Genomic DNA, 23,828 nt, shown 5'->3' with positions numbered 1-23,828 from the left:
CCTCGCCAGGCCAGGTGGTCGTTGTTCTTTGCCCGTCTTAACTTTGAAATTCATTTTCGCCCTGCCGACAAGAACATTAGGGCCGATGCCCTCTCTCGTTCTTCGGATGCCTCTGAAGTAGAGGTCTCTCCGCAACACATCATTCCTCCTGACTGTCTGATCTCCACTTCTCCAGCCTCCATCAGGCAAACTCCTCCAGGGAAGACCTTCGTTTCTCCACGCCAGCGTCTCGGGATTCTCAAATGGGGACACTCCTCCCACCTCGCAGGCCATGCGGGCATCAAAAAATCCTTGCAACTCATCTCTCGTTTTTATTGGTGGCCGACTCTGGAGACGGATGTTGTTGATTTTGTGCGGGCCTGTACTGTCTGTGCCCGGGATAAGACTCCTCGCCAGAAGCCTGCTGGCCTCCTGCATCCTCTGCCTGTCCCCGAACAGCCTTGGTCACAGATTGGTATGGACTTTATTACAGACTTGCCCTCATCCCGTGGCAACACAGTTGTTTGGGTGGTCGTTGATCGATTTTCCAAGATGGCACATTTTATTCCTCTTCCTGGTCTTCCTTCAGCGCCTCAGTTGGCAAAGCAATTTTTTGTACACATTTTTCGCCTTCACGGTTTGCCCACGCATATCGTCTCGGATAGAGGCGTCCAATTCGTGTCTAAATTCTGGAGGGCCCTCTGTAAACAGCTCAAGATTAAATTAAACTTCTCTTCTTCTTATCATCCCCAATCCAATGGGCAAGTAGAAAGAATTAATCAGGTCCTAGGTGACTATTTACGGCATTTTGTTTCCTCCCGCCAGGATGACTGGGCAGATCTTCTACCATGGGCCGAATTCTCATACAACTTCAGAGTCTCCGAATCTTCTGCTAAGTCCCCATTTTTCGTGGTGTACGGCCGTCACCCTCTTCCCCCCCTCCCTACTCCCTTGCCCTCTGGTTTGCCCGCTGTGGATGAAGTGACTCGTGATCTTTCCACCATATGGAAAGAGACCCAAAATTCTCTTTTACAGGCTTCATCCCGGATGAAAAGATTTGCCGATAAGAAAAGAAGAACTCCCCCCATTTTTGCTCCCGGAGACAAGGTATGGCTCTCCGCTAAATATGTCCGCTTTCGTGTCCCCAGTTACAAACTGGGACCACGCTATCTTGGTCCTTTCAAAGTCTTGTGCCAGATTAACCCTGTCTCTTACAAACTCCTTCTTCCTCCTTCTCTTCGTATTCCCAATGCCTTCCATGTCTCTCTCCTTAAACCACTCATCATTAACCGCTTCTCTCCCAAACTTGTTTCTCCCACTCCTGTTTCCGGTTCTTCTGACGTCTTCTCCGTGAAGGAGATTCTGGCCTCCAAGACGGTCAGAGGAAAAAAATTTTTTGAGGTGGATTGGGAAGGCTGTGGCCCAGAAGAGAGATCCTGGGAACCTGAGGACAACATCCTAGACAAAAGTCTTATCCTCAGGTTCTCAGGCTCCAAGAAGAGGGGGAGACCCAAGGGGGGGGGTACTGTTACGTCCCCGCTCCTCCCCGGAGCGCTCGCAACATCCTCGCATTTGCAGCGCCCCGGTCAGACCTGCTGACCGGGTGCGCTGCAATATCTCTCTCAGCCTAGATGCGATTCGCGATGCAGGAGGCGCCCGCTCGCGATGCGCATCCCGGCTCCCGTACCTGACCCGTTCCCTGTCGGTCTTGTCCCGGCGCGCGCGGCCCTGCTCCTTAGGGCGCGCGCGCGCCGGGTCTCTGCAATTTAAAGGGCCACTGCGCCACTGATTGGCGCAGCAGGCTTAATTAGTGTGTTCACCTGTGCACTCCCTACTTATACCTCACTTCCCCTGCACTCCCTCGCCGGATCTTGTTGCCATTGTGCCAGTGAAAGGGTTTCCTTGTGTGTTCCTAGCCTGTGTTCCAGACCCCCTGCCGTTGCCCCTGACTACGATCCATGCTGCCTGCCCTGACCTTCTGCTATGTCCGACCTTGCTCTTGTCTACTCCCTTGTACCGCGCCTATCTTCAGCAGTCAGAGAGGTTGAGCCGTTGCTGGTGGATACGACCTGGTTGCTACCGCCGCTGCAAGACCATCCCGCTTTGCGGCGGGCTCTGGTGAATACCAGTAGCAACTTAGAACCGGTCCACCAACACGGTCCACGCCAATCCCTCTCTGGCACAGAGGATCCACCTCCAGCCAGCCGAATCGTGACAGTATGTTTATTTTCATTTTATTATTTACATTTCCTTGTAAAATGGGAAAGCATTTTTTTTAATGACACATTTTACATGTAGAAGTCCCCATAGGAGACTATTAATATCACTCGATTGCTATTACTGTTGAGTGCTATGAGTTGGCATAGCACTGATCAGTTTTATCAGTGATCCACTTGTACAGCCTAATAGAAGGCATATTATAAAAGTTGATCCAAAAAGAGTGACACAGAGCAGGTGAGGGGACCCCTGGCCACCATTTCTGTCTACTGGACCCTTGCAATTGTGCCATGGGTGGTCCAATTAATGTAACTAAGTACAGGTACTGTGTGAGATACTGTGATCAGTATAGGGTATGTTTTTATATTTTTTTTATTTCAATTACACTATGACTATCTTTGGACAGTCTGCCCACATCCTTGTGGTGCCATTATTAAGTGTGTGAGTGTATATATACTAGGGATCGACCGATTATCGGTATGGCCGATATTATCGGCCGATAATCACGATTTTTGGCATTATCGGTATCGGCAATTACCTTGCCGATAATGCCCCGCACCACCCCCACCGCACCGCGACCGCTGCCGCACCGCACCCCCGACCCACCGCACAGCGTCGCACCCCCCACCGTGATGCTGGGCGGTATACCGGTATGGATTTTTGCCCATACCGCTATACCTGTCGGGCCCCTCCCCCACCCTCCGAGTCAATAAAAAAATTTAACTTACCCGTAATGTGGGTGGTCCGGGCCATCCATCTTTCCTGTAGTGTCCTGCGGCGTTCCGGGTGAAGAGTGAACCGGTCCGGGCTGTCCTTCTTCTCCGGCGGTCATCTTCTCCACTCCGGGCAGGCTCCGGCCTAGTACACTGCATAGACGCCGCTACGCCGTGACGTCAGGTGCGTGGCTGCGCACGGGCGTCACTGCGCAGCGGCGTCTATGCAGCGTACTAGACCGGAGCCTGCTCGGACTGGAGAAGATGACCGCCGGAGAAGAAGGACAGCCTGGACCGGTTCACTCTTCACCCGGAATGCCTATGGCCCCGCAAAAGCCACTGCAGATCATTGATTTAAAGCGCCCGCTTTAAATCAATGATCTGCAGCGGTGTCGCAGGGGGTTAAATAGCCGATAACTTATACCGGAATATCGGTATAAGTTATCGGCTATCGGCCCTAACCTGCACCGATTATCGGTATCGGCCCTAAAAAAACGATATCGGTCGATCCCTAATATATACACACATATATAATGTGTATTTTTGCAATACTGAAAACAATGTGCTCTGTGCATAAAGAAAATTATGTAATGTTATAAATATAAAAATGTATGAATAAATAATAGTGACAGTGCATGAAAGATATTAGAAAATGCACAATACTAAATATGAAAAAACATCACTGTGCAAACGTGAGTGCAAGGGGTATAATGACAATAAATAATATTAATATAATGTGTTAACTTATTGGAATTATTTGTTATTGAGTCCCAGTCAGCAGCTTGCTGGCCCTACTCCCTTTGTCAGTGGAGATGCGGCATCCGAAATTGTGCCAGGGATGCCAGGCAAGGTGTCTGATTGCCAGCAGACTCTAGGTAAGTAAATATCTTCCTATACACATATAAATAGAGACAGCTTTATTTCTATCAATTCATCGTCTGTGAACAAGTGGACAAGAACTCAGCACTTTAGGTATAATGTTTTTTTTATATTGATGAAGTGGCACTGATTGGATAGTATCTCTTCCACTTGGGACGTATGTGCAATATAAATAAGCTTCATTGGTTTTGGACCATGCATTAGTTAGGTGTACATACATCCCTGGTGGTAATGTTCACGCATTCCTCATCTTGCGTGTGTAGGTTATTTAGCCATGTGGTTTTATGTTTTTACTGAATCATTAAAGGATATGGATTTCATTACTTTGAAGCATTTATGTGCATTTGCCTGCATATACTGTAGGAATAGCTAAAAAAAAAATTATGTGTGCATGTTTTGTAAATTTAAAAAAAATATATTTTTCAATAGAAACTCTTGCACAAGGCTGCCATCACACGATGCTGCAGTTTTTGAGCCAAAGCGAAGGATAGGTTACCACTGTATTTACTGGTTTATTTGATTGTAAAGAATGTGTCACCAAAATCGATGAAAAATTGCATCTGTATTTTTAACATTAATGTGCTCTTTGTAAGTCTATAGGAAAGTTATCTGGGCACACAATATGCAAAAACACTGGCAAATGTTTTACAGCCACTAGAACCACTATTCTTTAAACACTGCCAATTGTGATAGCAGCCCACCATGATCAAAGAATCACATGACTTGTAAAGACAAAAATGAAAACACTAGTAGACTAAACTGGTCTATTAAACTCAGTAAGCCCTGTACAGGTATGCCTCCATATACTCATGGTTACCCAGAAAGTAGACAATATTTTAAATAGGCAACTTTTTATATGTTTTACATCTTGGCAAAACATTAAAGGGGTACTCCGCCCTAGACATCTTATCCCCTATCCAAAGGATAGGGGATAAGATGTCTGATCGCAGGGGTCCCACTGCTGGGGACCCCTCAATCTCTCCTGCAGCACCCTGAGTCATCACTGCACGGAGCTAAGTTGCTCCATGCGTTATGCTCCAAGCGTTGCTCCATGCGTTATGACTAGAGGGGCCGGAATATTGTGACATCACGTCTCCACCCCCTCGGGATTCCAGCTCCGCCTCCTCAATGCAAGTCTATGGGAGGGGCATGACAGCCCCAGCAGCTGGACCCCCGTGATCAAACATCTTATCCCCTATCCTTTGGATAGGGGATAAGATGTCTAGGGCGGATTACCCATGGCTTATAAATGGCAGAGTACCCCTTTAAACATGGCTTATGAAATCATGGCTTTTTCTAAACTGAAGCACAGGCATGGACAAAGTCCAGTAAGTGAGGGTGGGCTAGCACTCCTCTATGCTCTCTTCTGTCTGATAGTTCTCCTCTGTGTTCACTCCTGTCTGATAGCACTCCTCTGTGCTCTCTTCTGTTTGATAGCACTCCTCTGTGCTCTCTCCTGTCTGATAGCACTCCTCTGTGCTCTCTCATGTCTGATAGTCTTCCTCTGTGCTCTTTCTTGTCTGATAGGACTCTTCTGTGCTCTCTTCTGTCTGATAGTACTACTCTGTGCTCTCTCTTGTCTGATAGGACTCTTCTGTGTGCTCTCCTGTCGGATAGTACTCCTCTGGGCACTGAATTTTAGCAGGCCCCTTTTTGGTAGTCCACACCCCCTTGTCAAGCAATGCATATTTTCCTGTTCTATATATACACAGCTTAATAAAAAATTTGCCTTAATCACTTTGTGCTACATTCTATTAATTTAAATCCATTTTTGGCTTTGGCTCAAAAAACTAAGTAAAAAACTGTTACAAAAACTACCACAAAAGACTAGTGCCACTATTGGAAAAACAGTAGATGTCAACAGCCGGACAGCCTGATGCAGCGGACCTGGGAGCCATATGGGGGACATTACTGTAGACAATTAATCTTTTTTTTTAAGCTGAAAGCAGATCTAGATAGATGAGATTACAGTCTCTGAATATAAACAAGAGTGAACTGATTCATTGACATTAAAGGGGAACTCCAGTGGAAACAAGTAGAAAACAAATGTTTTCAACTCAACTGGTGCCAGAAAGTTAAACAGATTTGTAAATTACTTCTGTTAAAAAATCTCAATCCTTCCAGTAATTATCAGCTGCTGTATACTACAGAGAAATTTGTGAATTTCTTTTCTCTCTGACGACAGTGCTCCCTGCTGACACCTCTGTCTGTCAGGAACTGTCCATATTAGAAGCATTTCCCCATAGAAATCCTTTCCTGCTCTGGACAGTTCCTGACATGGACAGAGGTGTCTGCAATCACTGAAGGCTGCTTTGTTAACCCCTCCTCTTTGTTTTCAGACAGGAGACTGCTGGGCAGGACAGGAATGAGCAGAGAGGAGTGCTAGTCCTCCACTCACTTACTGAAGTTTGTTCCAGCCTTGCTTCAGCTTGTAAAAAGATTATGCTGCCACCTGGCAGAATTATATTCTGCATAGTATGGGGACTCCTAATAGTCCTTAAACATACATTCCTAAAGAGAGGACAAGTGCTCTTACAGGTGACATATTTTGTACTTAAAGGAGTTGTCAGGTGAGCACTTTTCAAATTTTATCCAGTCTGGGCTGCAAAAAAAAAAAAAAACTAACTTTCTCTTGCCTGCCTACGCGCCCCCGGAGCTCTGGTACAGGTGTTCGGTCACCGGGCTGTTTGCTTCTTACTTCCTGTTAGCCCGACACATCACACGGAGCTTCAGCCTATCACCGGCCGCAGCGATAGGCTGGTGATAGGCTGAAGCTCCGTGTGATGTGTCGGGCTAACAGGAAGTAAGAAGCAAACAGCCCGGCGACCGAACACCTGTACCGGAGCTCCGGGGCGCGTAGGCAGGCAAGAGAAAGTTTGTTTTCTTTTTTTTTGCAGCCCGGAGCGGATAAAATAAGAAAAGTGCGTGCCGGACTACTGCTTTAAAGGGAATCTGTCAGCTTTATTTGCTATAAGTTGCAGACACCATTAGATATCTGTAGAGTATAAAGAAGCAAACTGTACATTTCATGGAGCTACTGGTAATCCCCAAACTTTTAAAATTACAGTTTTATTTCCTAGCCAAGTGGCACAGCTTAGCTGCTCAAGTGCCTTAGCATGCAGACCCCCTCCCTAATCCTTACCTCCCAGACCCTCCTAGACTGGAAAACAGAGATTATAAGTCAAGGAAAAAAGGTGAAATAAAAAGGCAATTTTATAAGTTTAGTGACCACCATCCGCTACAGGAAAGGCACAGCTTGTTTTTATATCTGATTCCTAACAACTATCCAACAGTGTCTAAAGCACATAGCAGCAAATAGAGCTTATAGCAAAAAGAGATACCCTTTGATTGATGTTCTCTTTACTTTTCTTCTCCATCCAGCCCAAACTGCCATGACAACTTCTCCTGAAAACTGCTAAGAAATCTTTAGGTCTTTACTTCTGCAGCCAACCCCAGCATCTATAGTAACACATATAAATTCATACCTAAGACCAAACCCTTAAAATTGACCAAGACAAGATTGTAAGTAAATTCAGATCCCAGAACAGATCTCTAAATACATTAAGACTCCATAGCAGGCCACTGTATGGCAAAATAACTTAATTTAAGGGTGCTTGAAGATGAAAGGAACCTGCAGATAAGAACAGTAAATATCAGAGGTTATCTATTTATTCAATCCAATTGTTTTAGCAGTTGTGGCAGGTTACATAATGGGCACTTTGGGTGGCCATGAGCCCACAGGAGCTGCCAAAATCACTAAATATTATAATCTGCTTCTTGGTATTAAACAATAATAGACACAGTAAATCAAATTAAAAGACAGACTACCCCTAGTTCTGTAATAAATGCATCCAATGGCATACTAAAAGAAAGGGCACCCCATATATCAGTCTCTTAATATGGTGTGAAATTGTGTTACTTACAAAAGAAGGACCTGGTATTAATTTGCCCTTTATGTCTTTCCATTACCCTTATCTTGTCTATCTGTGGCCTCCCAATGGTTATGACATCAATGTGAGCCTGCTGTTATGCTTACATGATGCGAAACTGAATTTCTGTCAAGAGAAATTGGAATACTCAAATAAATTAAACATAACACTGCATTACTGCTGAGCACAAATGGTTCCCTACTATAATAAACAAAAAGGGAGTAGAGAAAATAATTCTGGTATTATTTTTCACTTCTTTATTCTGCAGTGGGTCCCACTGTTGACTGAAGCTTTTGGTAAAGGTCATGTTTAAATGTCAGGCAACAGGATACCTATATAGGGAAGCTCTGTATATCGTCTCCTGGCTCCATTGTGCAGGGGAAGATTAGCAATGGTGCTTGTATAAAGCGTGGATCTCCTGAACAAAACCACAGATCCCGGTGAGTTATACCTCTTTTTAATCAGGTTTACCTGCACTATTGCCCTAAATAAGGTGTGAGATATACTTTATGTATAAAGATCAAGGAATTCCTAAGTTTTCAAACCTCAAGCCCATGACAAACAGGGTGTTTGAAGAACTGAGCCATGTGTGCCATCCTGCCACTGCTGGTCCTGGTCATCGATCAACGAATCTGCAGGTGATCTGGCATCCTAAGGGCTCCAATATCCTTACTTGGATGCCACCTGTTATTGCCTTAAGTCCTCGGTAAGATCCTCATATCTGTGGTGTCTATCTTTTAGTACCCTGATGTAAAGGCTCCTTTACACCAATCTCTAACAAGCCACTGATGTTATGTACACGTATACCTGTCGCTCTGAACCCTTTTTTCAGAGGACTTTATCTACCTAACATATACCTACCTAGTGTGTGGGAAAACACACATCTGAACTACCACCTACATGTAAAACCAAACCTACCTGGGTCTTCTTCATCTGAGCCTTCATCACTCCTCTGTGCTCTCTCCTGTCTGATAGTACTCCTCTGTGCTCTCTCCTGTCTGATAGGACTCCTCTGCACTCTCTCCTGTCTGATAGGACTCCTCTGTTCTCTCTCCTGTCTGATAGTACTCCTATGTGTTCTCTCCTGTCTGATAGTACTCCTCTGTGCTCTCTCCTGTCTAATAGTACTTCTCTGTGCTCTCTCCTGTCTGATAGTACTTCACTGTGCTTTCTCCTGTCTGATGGTACTCCTCTGTGATCTCTCCTGTCTGATGGTTCTCCTATGTGCTCTCTCCTGTCTTATAGTACTCCTCTGTGCTCTATCCTGTCTGATAGTACTCCTCTGTGCTCTCTTCTGTCTGCTAGGACTCCTCTGTGCTCTCTCCTGTCTGATAGCACACCTCTGTGCTCTCTCGTGTCTGATAGTACTCCTCTGTGCTCTCTCCTGTCTGATATTACTCCTATGTGTTCTCTCCTGTCTGATAGCACTACTCTGTGCTCTCTCCTGTCTGATAGGACTCCTCTGTGCTCTCTCCTGTTTGATAGGACTACTCTGTGCTCTCTCCTGTCTGACAGTATTCCTCTGCCCTCTCTCCTGTCTGATAGTACTCCTCTGTGTGCTCTCCAGTCTAATAATACTCCACTGTGCGCTCTCCTGTCTGAGACCTCTCCTCTGTGTGCTCTCCTGTCTGATAGTGCTCCTATGTGCTCTCTCCTGTCTCATAGCACTCCTCAATGCTCTCACTGATCTGATAGGACTCCTCTGAGCTCTCTTCTGTCTGATAGTACTCCTCTGTGCTCTCTCCTGTCTGTTATTACTCTACTGTGCTCTCTCCTGTCTGATAGTACTTCTCTGTCCTCTCTCCTGTTTGATTTGACTCCTCTGGGCTCTCTCCTGTCTGATAGGACTCCTCTGTGCCCTCTCCTGTCTGATAGTATGCCTCTGTGCTCTCTCCTGTCTGATAGTACTCCTCTGTGCTCTCTCCTGTCTGCTAGCACTTCTCTGTGCTCTCTCCTGTCTGATAGTACTCCTCTGTGCTCTCTTCTGTCTGACAGGACTCCTCTGTGCTCTCTTCTGTCTGACAGTACTCCTCTGTGTTCTCTCCTGTCTGATAGTACTCCTCTGTGCTCTCTCCAGTCTGATAGTACTCCTCTGTGCTCTCATCTGTCTGACCGGACTCCTCTGTGGTCTCTCCTGTCTGACAGTACTCCTCTGTGTTCTCTCCTGTCTGAAAGTACTCCACTGTGTGCTCTTCTGTCTGATATCACTTCTCTGTGCTCTCTCCTGTCTGTTAGGACTCATCTGTGCTCTCTCCTGTCTGATAGTACTCCTCTGTGCTCTCTCCTGTCTGATAGTACTCCTCTGTGCTCTCTCCTGTCTGATAGCACTCCTCAATGCTCTCTCCTGTCTGATAGGACTCCTCTGTGCTCTCTCCTGTCTGATATTACTCTTCTGTGCTCTCTCCTGTCAGATAGGACTACTCTGTCCTCTCTCCTGTCAGATAGTACTCCTCTGTGTGCTCTCCTGTCTGATAGTACTCCACTGTGCGCTCTCCTATCTGAGAGCACTCCTCTGTGCTCTCTCCTGTCTGATAGTACTCCTCTGTGCTCTCTCCTGTCTGATAGCACTCCTCTGCGCTCTCTCCTGTCTGATAGCACGTCTCTGTGCTCTCTCCTGTCTGATTGAGAGAGGGAGAAAAAAAGCAGAAGTGGCGCTGATAGTGCAGTTATTCCCAGATGATATGGGATGCGAGTTAGACTATAGGTAGATTTTGCTCACCTTTCTGTGTTGTTCAAGCTGGCACAACACTGATTAGCCAATGGTAAGAAGAAATATGAGGAGGCACTGGAATTGCAGTTACTCAAAGTTTATTCCATCAGGTCATGGATACAACAATGGCCGAAGGGCCGTTTCTCGCTCACATGCGCTTATCATGGCCAAATAACGACACTGATTAGTGCTTTTGGAAATATTCCAATGTCGGGAGGCAGCCGGCTGTCTGTCCCGCTGAGGCAGCAGTGCAGATGCAGAAGGGAACAGCCGGAAAGAGGGCAGCCTGGCAAGGCTGACCTCTAGATAAGGGGGGAAAATCGACTATTTGGCTCAAAAGGAGCACTCCCAGAGAAGTATTGTGACATCATGGCCCTGCACCCTTGTGATGTCACGCTCCACCCCCCTCAATGCAAACCTATGGGAAGGGGCGTGATGGCCACCATGCCCCCTTCCATAGGCTTGCATTGAAGGGGTGGAGTGTGATGTCATGAGGGAGCGGGGCCGTGATGTCACTATACTCCAACCACTCTATCGCCCATCATCAGCCACTGAGCGTTCTTCGCTCCGTGCAGCTGGTAAACAAGGGTGCTGCAGGAGGGATAATGGATAAGATGTCTAGGGTGGAGTCATAGTTTATGAGGGGGCTTGTTTAGTGTACAGGACATGTTGTTTATTTTATTATTATTAGCATGGAGGTTTCAAGTTAAGATTGCGTAAATTCACAAATTTATTTAACTAAAAAATTCTGATAATACAATTTTACAAAAATGATATAAAAAATGGGCGGGTCAATTAATTTTCTATTTCGGTTTTTGGTCAAGCACAGCCTAATTTTTCGGTTTTGGCCCAAAATTTCCCTTTCGGTGCATCCCTACTAAAAACCTGCTAACAGGTCCACTTTAAACAGTATGTTGGTTCCTGTACCAATTTGTGCGATGTAAACCAACTAGATGGAGACAATTAGATCTCCTTAAGGCTTTTTCTATTCCAAAGTACCTTGGAGTGGTATCAAGATTCACTACCCTCCATGTCCTGTTTTCTGGGCTTCAGATGGATCAGACCTTCTGCAAATACATATTTTGTATTCATGCCCCAACCCTTATCCACTTATTATTATTTTTATTATTGGGGCATCCAGTTTATATCAAAATTCTGTAGAGCATTGTGCAAAGTCTTGAAGATAAACTTGGGTTTTTACTCAAAGTTTCTTGGGACTATTGTCAGCGGCCAATCTAGAAAATTGTGCAGAATTGTCAATGTCATACTTTGCCTCACATATTAAGTGTCAGGCACCAGCTGTTGCGTTTATCTGTAAGATTTTCCTGATATCTGATCGGAGATCCACAAAATTTACAGTCCACTGCTACCCCAAGGTTTGGTTTCCTAAAAAGAATATTTGGTGTAAGGTTCCTTTTATCGTTTCATGATAAACAAATCTTTCACTTCGCATTTCCTCCTTCACTCAGCATTCCTAAAATGTCTCTCCTTTGACCCCAAGTAATCAGAAGATTTACTAGTTGGGTCCAGACTCCTTTTGCATACGCTCTTAATTGTTCTGCAGACTAAGAGTATGATCCCAAGTAGCACTGAAGCAGCATACTTCACGCTGCACAAAATGCACTGCGCAGCAGGAAATATGCTACATATTCTGTGACGATTGGCCCTGTTTGTGTATAAAGCCCCTGAATTACCTGGATGCCGACAACCCTCGGACAAAGGTCAGCAGAACGAAACACGTGTAGGGGTGGCGCCATCCTGGGATTATAGTACTTGCTCAGCACTGTGGTATGTATCTATCAGTATGCATTGTAACTGCATTGATTCAAGACCTATAAAGTGATCCTCCGACCTTCGATGGCCCCGACATACGATCATTTCACCATATGATGGCCTCTCAGAGGCCATCGTATGTTGAAGGCAGCATCAACATACAATGCTTTTATACGTCAGGGCCATCGCAAAAACGGCTATCCAGCAGTGCAGACTGCTTCAACTGCTGCCGGATAGCCATTTAATGTGTCCCGTGTGCTCCGGTGAGTGTCACTCACCTGTCCCCAACGTTCCGGACCGTCCTCTTCAGGCTCCGCTACATATCCATCGCTCTCCTTCGTCGTCATCACATTGCCACGCACACTGTCCCATCATCCAATAGGATCGGCATGCGCAGCAACGTGATGACAGCGACGGAGAGCGGCAATCCAGGACAGCAGTGATGGTCCAGACGAGCGGGGACACCCTGGGGATGTGATGACGGCGATAGAGAGCGACGATCTAGGGCAATGGTGAAGGACCGGAGCGGCAAGGACTCGTGAGTATAACTTTCTATATTATTATTGCACGGATCCCTCAACATACCATGGATTCAAGTAACGATGGTTCATTTGGAACAAATTACTATTGTATGTTGAGGGATCACTGTACTTACTTGCACTTGCACCTTAACATTACTCATTTGAGCTTACTGGGACTGGAGCATTTAGCTGGTTATTATTTCAGCAGTCATAAGCGCCATCTTCGCTTTTGATGGCAATACAGTGTTAACATAAATTTTGTCTCAAAACCACTATGTTCCCGAATTGCCGCCTGTCTGTGCCGCTTTCCTCCTTTTTTAATCATGTGTTTTTAACATTGTGGTCATTTGTGTATAATAAAGATTTAACAGTCAATTCCCTTATTTCCTGAGTAGCTCTGTTTTTTTGTATTTAATTTGATATTCTGCGATGAGCATACACACAGGGCTACCCGGCAGCAGTGAGTGAGTTTTGGGGATGGGGCCACGCGTCACAGTCACACCGGCACACAGCCCCTCCCCCAAACCTCATTAAACACAGAGCTTTTGCTAGTGTATATGCTGATCAGAGAATTTACATCGTATTTGCCTTTCTGCAGCACATTTTCACAGTGTGAAAGTGGGACCATATCCTTAACAGGTAAAAGCTCCCTGGACTGCAAGAGATTGCATTGAAGATGTGGCAGAAATGTCAAGTCATGGTTTTGGTAATAAATCCTTATAATATCAGCATATTCTACCCTTTTTACCATAAATGTTGAAATAAACTGCCACACATGCTGTGGATTTGAAAACTAAGTTATTTTAATATGCGCAATTGGGGGTTGCATACACAGTTGGACACATACATTATAATAACAGTTGTACTCTTAACCGAGGGACCTAAAACATTACTGTATTGTTATTGTAACAGGATCTAGTTTAGAGATCTTAAATTAATTTACGTATGTTATTAGATATTACATTTACAAATTCTTACACCTATCCCTTATTATAGTCCTACAAAATACTATCTGGAATATTATAAATTCTGTGAGACATAGGTGGTTTAGATCTCAGTATGCAAAGAAAAGCTGCACAAGAAATCATCTAGTTAAAAAAAAAATCGAGAAAAGAGAAATAAAAGAAATACTATAAAGGGATTAGGAATATCGGCTTTGTGACCAATCTCCTATTGTGTGTTCAATAATGCATCTTATTCTTTGATCACAATACACATTTATTGAAGCCTTTTCTCCCTAAAGACACATTGCGGAAGTAGGCATAGTTGTTATACAAATGTTTCATAAAAGAATTTTAAAAGCAGATCCTTTTATAATGCATTTATATCTAGACACATAGATTTCACTGACACGTATGCCTGTTATGTATTTCTACCAGTGTCATGTCTTCATAAGAGGCATATACTGAAGATTGAGGAAACATGGTGAGTAAGTCAAGGTTCCTAGAGTAACCAAGAGATACCAAAAGAAATTCCTTTTCTTTCCCAGGAGACTATTCTACCAGCTGTTGCTTCAAAGAATGCATTCAAGTCACTTATGGATAGTTTCTGGCTACTATGATAAATCTTTTCCTTAACCCCTTAAGGACTCAGGATTTTTCAGTTTTTGCACTTTCGTTTTTTCCTCCTTACCTTTTAAAATCATAACCCTTTAAATTTTCCACCTAAAAATCCATATTATGGCTTATTTTTTGTAATAAAAAACGCCATTTTGTAACTTTTGGGGGCTTCCGTTTCTACGCGGTGCATATTTCGGTAAAAATTACACCTTATCATTATTCTGTAGGTCCATATGGTTAAAATGATACCCTACTTATATAGGTTTGATTTTGTCGCAGTTCTGGAAAAAATCATAACTACATGCAGGAAAATGTATACGTTTAAAAATGTCATCTTCTGACCCCTATAACTTTTTTATTTTTCCATGTACAGGGCAGTATGAGGACTAATTTTTTGCGCCGTGATCTGAAGTTTTTATTGGTAGGATTTTTGTTTTGATCGGACTTTTTGATCACTATTTATTAATTTTTTAATGGTATAAAAAGTGACCAAAAATGCGCTTTTTTGACTTTGGAATTTTTTTGCGCGTACGCCATTGACCGTGTGGTTTAATTAATGATATATTTTTAGAGTTCGGACATTTACACACACGGCGATACCACATATGTTTATTTATTTATTTTTTTACACTGTTTTATTTTTTTTATGGGAAAAGGGGGGTGATTCAAACTTTTTTTAGGGAAGGGGTTAAATGACCTTTATTAACACTTTTTTTAAACTTTTTTTTGCAGTGTTATAGGTCCCATAGGGACCTATAGCACTGCACACACTGATGTCTCATCCTGATCACAGGCGTGTATTAACACGCCTGTGATCAGTGTTATCGGCGCTTGACTGCTCCTGCCTGGATCTCAGGCACAGAGCAGTCATTCGCCGATCGGACACTGAGGAGGCAGGTAAGGGCCTTCCCGGTGTCCTGCAAGCTGTTCGGGATGCCGCGATTTCACCGATTTCACTTTCACTTTAGAAGCGGCGGTCAGCTTTGACCGCCGCTTCTAAAGGGTTAATACCGCACATAGCCACGATCGGCGATGTGTGGTATTAGCCGCGCGTCCCGGCCGTTCATAAGCGCCGGGACCGACGCGATATGATGCGGGATCGCGGCGCGATTCCGCTTCATATCGCGGGAGCCGGCGCAGGACGTAAATATACGTCCTGCGTCGTTAAGGGGTTAAAGGGGTACTCCGGCCCTAAGACATCTTCTCCTCTATCCAAAGGATAGGGGATAAGATGCCTGATCTTTCATGCAGCACCCTGCTATCATCAACCCCTGGAGCGAACATCGAACAGAGATCTCCCATAAGCAAAGAACAGCTGTCACGCCCCCTCCCATAGGCTTGCACAGGCGGAGCGTGATGTCACATGGGGGCGTCACAATACTCCGACCCCGTGATCGTGATTCATCAGACCCAGGGCGATCACTCCGGAGGCTGACGATAGGGGGGTGCTGCATGAAAGATTGCAGGGGTCCCCAGCAGCGGGACCCCCGCGATCAGGCATCTTATCCCCTATCCTTTGAATAGGGGATAAGATGTCTTAGGGCCGTTGTACCCCTTTAAAGATATAAAGTAAATTATCCCCTATGGAGCAAGCAATGAACAGCTAATGGTCAAATGAAAAATATAAATGCAAGATGGGGGCTGTTTAAAAAATATTACAGTATCTCACATAAGTGAGTCCACCCCTCACATTTTTGTAAATATTTTATTAAATCTTTCTATGTGACAACAATAAAGAAAAGAAATTTGGCTAAAATGTAAAGTAATGAGTGCACAGGCTGTATAACAGTGTTTACTTTTGCTGTTTTCTCAAACTGACTCAACACACAGCCATTAATGTCTAAACCTTGGTAGTAGAAGTGAGTATACCCCTAGTTGGAAATGTCCAAATTGGGCCCAATTATCCATTTTCCCTTCCCATTGTCATGTGACCCGTTAGTGTTACAAAGTCTTTGGTGTGAATAGGTAACAGGTGTCTTAAATTTGGTGCTATTGCTCTTAAAATCTCTAATACTGGTCACTGGTTCAAGATAGTACCTCATAGCAAAGAACATTCCAATGATCTAAAAAAAAGAATTGTTACTCTACACAAAGATGGCCTAGGCTATAAGATTGCCAAGACCCTAAAGCTGAGCTGGACAAGACCATAAAGAGGTTTTACAGGACAGGTTCTACTCAGAACAGGCCTTTCCATGGTTGACCAACAAATAATTTTTTGGGAAATAGAAACATGAGTGCTGCCAGCAGTGCTGCCATGGGGGAATGGTTGGGGGTGGGTTGTGGGCCAGCCTGTCAGTGCTCAGACCAGACACTGCATTAAATTGGTCTGCGTGGCTGTTGTCCCAGAAGGAAGCCTCTTTTAAAGATTAAGTACAAGAAAGTGTGCAAACAGTTTGCTGAAGACAAGTAGACTAAGGACGTGAATTACTTGAACCATGTCCTGTGATCACATGAGACCAATATAAACGTATTTGTTTTAGATGGTCTCAAGTGTGTTTGGTAGCAACCAGGTGAGGAGTACAAAAACAAGTGTGTCATGCCAACAGTCAAGCACAGTGGCGGGCTTGTCATGGTCTGGGCCTAAGTGCTGCTGGCACTGTGGAGCTACAGTTCATTGAGGGAACCATAAATGCCAATATGTACTGCGACATACTGAAGCAGAGCATGATCCCTTCCCATCGGAGACTGGGCTGCAGGGAAGTATTACAATATGATAATGACCCCAAACACACCTCCAAGACCTCCACTGCCTTCCTAAAGAAGCTAAGGGTAAAGGTGATGAACTGGCAAAACATGTCTCCAGACCTAATTGGGTATCTGTGGGGCATCTTCAAACTGAAGATGGGAAAGTGGAAGGTCTCTAACATCAAGGTCTCTAGTAAACTTTATTCTAAATAGGGCTTAAGACAGTGTTGGAAAATAATGGTGGCCACACAAAATAATGACACTTTGGGCCCAATATGGGCATTTCCACTTAGGGGTTTACTTACTTTTGTTGCCAAGGTTTAGACATTAATAGCTGTGTGTTGAGTTATTTTGAGGGGACATAACATTAAACACTGTTATACGGTCTGTGCACTCACTACATTACAGCAGAGTATTATTTCTTCAATGCTGTCATATGAAACGATATGATAAAATATTTCCAAAATTGTGAGTGGTGGACTCACTTATGTGAGATACTGTTATTCAGCCACACCATGACCACATATTATCACCATACTGTTACTAAATAAAAGAAATGTATACAAAGACCAATTTTTCCCATACAGTGGTAGATACCAACGCTACTCATTTACATCTTCTATGATCAAAGTAGGTCACTTTTCTTTTATCGTATACATCTGGTCCATACCAGAATGATTTCTTCAACCACTCATCTCAGCAGAAACTGAAAGCTAAACATCTCAGATAGCTAGGTCTTCTCAATAGGTATGTCTCTCCAGTAAGTAGACAGGCCACCCAGTATGTATATTCCCCCAATAGGTATAGCCAATAGGTGCCTCCAGTAGGTAGTATATATACCCCCAGTAATTTGTTTCCCCATATATAGGCCCCGAGTGGGTAGTTTACCCCTGGAGATAACCTCCAGTTAGTAGTTTTGCCCTGTACATAGGCCCTAGTAGGTAGTTTTCTCCTGTAGATTGCCCTCAGTAGTTAGGTTCTCCCCTGTATATAGCTCCAGTAGTTATCCCCCTCCCCCATAGATAGCCCTCCAGTAGGTAGGTTTCCTTGTAGATAGCCCCCAAATAGTTGGGTTCTTCCTGTAGATAGGCCCAAGTAGTTATCAGCCTGTAGATGGTCCCCCAGTAGGTAGTTTCACCCTGTAGATAGGCCTTAGTAGGTAGCTTACCCCTGTAGCTCATTCCCAGTAGTTAGTTTACCCCTGTAGATAGACCCCAGTAGGTAGTTCATCCCTTTAAATAGCCTCCAGTAGTTAGGTTCTCCCTGTAGATATCCCCCAAGTAGGTAGGTGCCCCTGTAGATGGGACTTAGTAGACAGTCTACCCTCTCTTGGCACTTGTGCCACATTTACATAACAACAGAAAAGGCTTATATCTTACTGATGAGGAGAACTATACACATAAAAAAAGCCCAAATATGCCCAAAATAATTATGATTTAACCCATCTAGCCATGGACTTATTTATACACCTGTCATCCTGCTGACAGGTCTGCTTAAAACTAGAGAGCCTAAGAATGCATTCAGTTTACAAAAGGTATTTACGCTGTTTGATAAATAAAAGCTAAGCTCTAATTGGTTGCTTGCACAGTTCTTTTTTATCCCCTATTGACTCAAAATGTATATATATATATATATATATATATATATATACAGCGTCTTATCTGCGTATAACACACGGATAGACTTTAGGCTAAAAATTTTAGCCACAAAAATGCGTGTTATACGTCGATAAATTTGGTATACCAGGAGGCAAAGGAGAAATTGGCCTCTCGTCTACTTAAACACCAGCAAGATCTTGAAGAGACAAAGAGGAATAAATGGCATCGATACCTAGAGGATTATAGTGAAGGCAAGATCTACATGTGGCAGTCATATGCGGATCCAGACAGGGGTCGACGACGACGACGTCAACGTCCACGTAATCGGAACAAACCCAATACAGAAGGCTTCCTCTCTACTGCATTGGATACAGATTCATCTGATGGTTCAATACAAAGGTCTTTTTTGGCCGGGGGCCGGGACGCTCCCGCAAAACCAGGCGGAGAGGAAGGAAGTTCAGGAAGAGGAGGAATATTGACCCGCCATCGGAACAACAACAACAGACCACCTCGGGGTCGTCCGCACACCAGGACTCATCCTCACTAGTGGTAAATATCTCTTCTGTACAATTATCCGAAGTAGAAGTTAAGGTATTACAGAAGGGATTGTCGTTTTGCCCTACAACGGATACAGACTGGTTTAAACTCACTGTTGACCTAGAGACATTCTTTAGGAGACTGAGGCTGAAAAGCCATTTTAGCGAGGACATTGGGTCTGACATTCCTTTACTAAGTGGGTGTGAACTGTCACTTAGAGCTGTGGGTCTTTACAATAAAAGTACATTTATGCCACCTCGTAAACACTATGGGGTTGAGGCCTTTGTGGAGGTAGTCACACGTGAGATAGAGGAGCTACATAATCGCTCTGAATTTAATAATGGAAGACGATGTAATTTGAGTAGACAGGAAACACAAATTTTGCGTCAGCTTCAAGATAACAAGAACATCACTATCAAGGCCGCCGATAAAGGTGGAGCCTTGGTAGTGATGGATACCTCACTCTATTTAAAAGAAATTATGAAACAGTTGTCAGACACCCAGGTCTATCAAAAATTACGTGGTAATCCCTTGGTAGATATACAGGAAGTGATTAAAGTGATTACAGAGAAGGCATTAACAGATGGGATCATTGATGAAGATTTACAAACTTTTCTTACGCAAAAACATCCAATAACTCCGGTACTGTATTGCTTACCCAAAATACATAAAGATCTGTGGAATCCTCCCGGTAGACCAATTGTCTCCGGGAGAGGATCCGTCTTTTCTCCATTAGCTATATACTTAAATAAGATGTTGAGAACACATGCGGTAACAGCTAAATCATACATACAGGACACGACGGATTTTATCAATAAACTTCGACAGATTGCATGCCCTAGTGATTGCCTATTGGTGTCCTTTGATGTGGTAAATCTCTACACATCCATTGAGCACTCCAAGGGATTACAAGCTGTCGAAAACTGTCTTCTTCATACAGACTTGAGTGAGCCAGCCCGTTGCTTTGTTCTGGACTTACTGGGAGTCATCCTCAGGCGGAATTATTTTCTGCTTGGGGATGACTTCTATGTGCAGAACAGAGGAACGGCTATGGGGTCCAATGTGGCCCCAACATACGCAAATGTGTATATGACAGACGTTGAGGAACGTTTCATTTACACCTCCCAATGGTTCCAATATGTCGAGACATGGTTTCGATATATTGACGATACATTTGTCTTATGGAAAGGTACACATACTCCATTGACTCTCTTTTTTGAGGAACTCAATGGAATTTACCCTGAATTACAATTTACGATGGTGGTCTCGGACCACAGTCTACAATTTTTAGACACACTGATAGAGTTGGATAATTCTACTTTGACAGTTGATTTATTTGTTAAGGAAACTGATAGGAACAGCATATTAATTTATGACAGTTTCCACCCACGTCCTACTGTGAAATCTCTACCCTGGAGTCAGCTTCTCAGGGTGAAACGTATCGTTTCTGACCCGGTGAGGGCTGAAACCCGGGTGGACGAGATGTGCATGAAATTTCACAACAGGGGTTACCCACAACGTCTCCTTGATAGTCATAAAAATAAATTGGCCTCCCTAGATAGGGATGAACTTCTACAGCAACAGCCCAGAACACAATCAGACAGAATCCCTTTTGTTTCTACCTTTAATAGGAACAGTACGCACATAGCAAAAATTATACGTAAAAATTGGACACTAGTGAGCAGAACACTTAACATCAAGGAACCTCCAGTGATGGCATACAGGAGAGGAAGGACACTTAAAGATAGTCTAACAGCATCCGACATAGGCAGCCTTAAACAGAAAACGGGTCAAACGTTGCTAAGTAAAATAAAAAATGGTAATTTTCCTTGTGGGTCATGTAGTCACTGTAATAACATGGTGAGAGGGGATACCTTCCATCATCCTTATACAGGACAACATTTTAAAATTAAAGATCACTACACATGCCGTTCGAGCTTTGTGGTGTATCTTATACAATGTCCTTGTGGACTCAATTATATTGGAGAAACGACTAATGAATGCAGAATACGTTTAAATGGACACAAATCGTCCATCCGTACTGGAAGGAGGGATTTGCCCATTCCCAAACATTATCTGGAAATGGGGCACAACATTAGTCAGATCAGGTTTCGCATAATTGATCATGTGTCCCCATTACGTCGAGGAGGAGATAGGGAGAAACTATTGCGGCAGAAAGAGCTAAAATGGATATATAGGTTGGAGACCATGCACCCAAAAGGTTTAAATGTTGATTTTAGCTTGAAACCCTTCATGTAAATATGGTATTCAGTTTTCCATTTATTCTCTATCCTTGCACTTTTTTTCTAACATTGTTTTTTTACATTGTTCTTCCTGCCTTTTCCTTTTTACCTCTTTCCCTTTGCCCTAAAAAGTACCCTTTGTTCCCTCTCATAACCTTTTTCCCTTTTCCCCTTTCCTTTTTCCCCCCCCTTCCCCACCCCCCTTTTTTTACCTCTCTCCCTTTGCCCCTCCTCTGTGCCCTCTCATAACCTTTTCCCTTCCCCCCCCCTCCTTCCCCTCCTTTTCCCCTTTCCTTTCTTTCCCCCCCCCCCAACCCCCCCCTCCCTTCCTTTCCCTCCTTCTCTTCTTTTTCTTTCTTTTCTTCTTCCCCCTCCCTTTTTCTTCCCTTTTTTTCCTTTTTTATTCTCTTCCCCCTTTTTCTTTTACACTTTATCCTGTTCCGGATTTATTTGCACGCTTCGTTAATATCTCATGTTTTTAAATAATTTGATGTGTACCTAACACTCATTTTATTATTCTTTAAATTTTAGACATATTGGGATCACATCAATTGTTTCTGTAAAAGGACCTTCACCGCAGCCACGATCGCAGAACGCCATCCCCGCAACCATCCTGCATTACAGTATCACTATTACAGTTCAATATTTGTTTTTGATACTTGGTATACAAGAATAAAGTAATTTCTGCATACTTTTTTTGATTATAATACTCTTTTGTGATTATAATACTTTTTGCCCATAGATTCACTATTGATAAGCCAAGGGTAGGGACCCGATACCCACTGCGCGTGCGCGGACCGACAGGTTTGACCGCAATACGTCATACATGATGATGCGGTCACCGGGCCCACTGGCGCAGCCGCAGTGGGTAGACAATGACGTGCACGGGTCAGGCCAGCCCCGCACCTGATCAGCTCGCAATGTGTTGAGCGATCGGAGGCGGACATGACGTAGTCACGGGCGTGACAATCCTTTGACGCATGTGCAGATGCTTTGTTTACAAACTGAATGTGACAGCGATGGTTGCGATCGGCTGGCAGACGAAGCGACCACGATGGCTAAATGGCTGAAAGTGAAGGTACCTTCCTAATCTCACATATGTACACAGGTTTTATGACACAGATTAGTATTTATGCACATTGATTGTTTTGTATATGTAATGTTACTATGACAACCGAGTTCCTACTATGATTGACATGATGGATTCCCAATGGGATTTGAAAGGAGGTGTGGTGTTGATTAACTACACATTCACAACACATGAGTTGTACCCAATGAAATGCACTTGCTGTATATATATATGTGCACTTTTGATAATAATGTTATGCTTGATAAAGGCTATTGTTGCCGAAACGTTGTATTTTTGGGGTTGAATAAAGAAACCAGCTTATGAAGATCCTAGACCTATTGGTGCTGTGATTCCTGGACTTTGCACACATTAACACCAGGCTGGCTGCCTGGGTGTTTCACATGCACGAAGGTTGGTCCCCGGTGCTGTCTCACACCAACCCTTGTACATATATATATATATATATATATACCGTATTGATCGCCGTATAACACGCATTTTTTTGGCTAAAATTTTTTGCTTAAAGTCTATCTGTGTGTTATACATCGATAAGCCATTGCAGTTCAATAATTTAAAGCGGAGCTTTAAATCAATTAACTGCAGCGGCTTTTCCGGGGCCAGAGACCTGCCGTCGCTGCCTGCTTCTCTGCCCCTGCCTATTCTTGGGTCCAGAGACCACCGCCGCCACTGCCAAATTGCGTTCCCCATCCCCAGTTTTATATTTATGGTACCGGTTCCCTGCGTGTCCTGCGTTAGTTGCTATGGCGCAATGACGAGTGACGTCTTCTACGCGATGTCACCGTCATTGGCCCGGTGCACAGTGACAGCTAAGGATGCATCCGGGAACAGGTAATTATAAAACCGGGCATGGGGGAGGTAATGGGCAGGGGCAGCATCGGCAGCAGTCTCTGGATAGCCAGGGGGAGAGAAGCAGCGGCAGCAGGACTCTAGACCCCAGGAAAGGCAGGGAGAGAGAAGCGGGCAGCGACGGCGGTCTCTGATCCCGCAAAAGACAGAAACAGTCTATCAAAGTATACACATGCACACACATGCATCCTCATTTTACCAAGGATATTTGGGTAAAAAACTTTTTTTACCCAAATATCCTTGGAAAAATGAGGGTGCGTGTTATAGGCCGGTGCGTGGTATATCCCGATAAATACGTCAATGACGTCCGTGCGTGCGCCCATACTAACAGAGCGGAGTACAGAGCAGAGATGCGAGCGTAGGAGAAAGCCGCTCCGTATCTTGGCAATAGAAAGGATGATCACAGCGGATGTCAGGAGTACCTACTGTGATCACAGTACCCACTGTGATCTGTCCTTAACTGCAGGTACTACTACTCCCAACATGGAGCACACTCTGCTCCATGCTGAGAGTTGTAGTACCTGCATTAATAGACAGATAGCAGCACAG

Source organism: Hyla sarda, chromosome 7 (genome assembly GCF_029499605.1).
Source record: "Hyla sarda isolate aHylSar1 chromosome 7, aHylSar1.hap1, whole genome shotgun sequence".
Taxonomy (NCBI): domain Eukaryota; kingdom Metazoa; phylum Chordata; class Amphibia; order Anura; family Hylidae; genus Hyla; species Hyla sarda.
The sequence above is the reverse complement of the archived record's forward strand: the minus strand, read 5'-3'. Positions refer to the sequence as shown.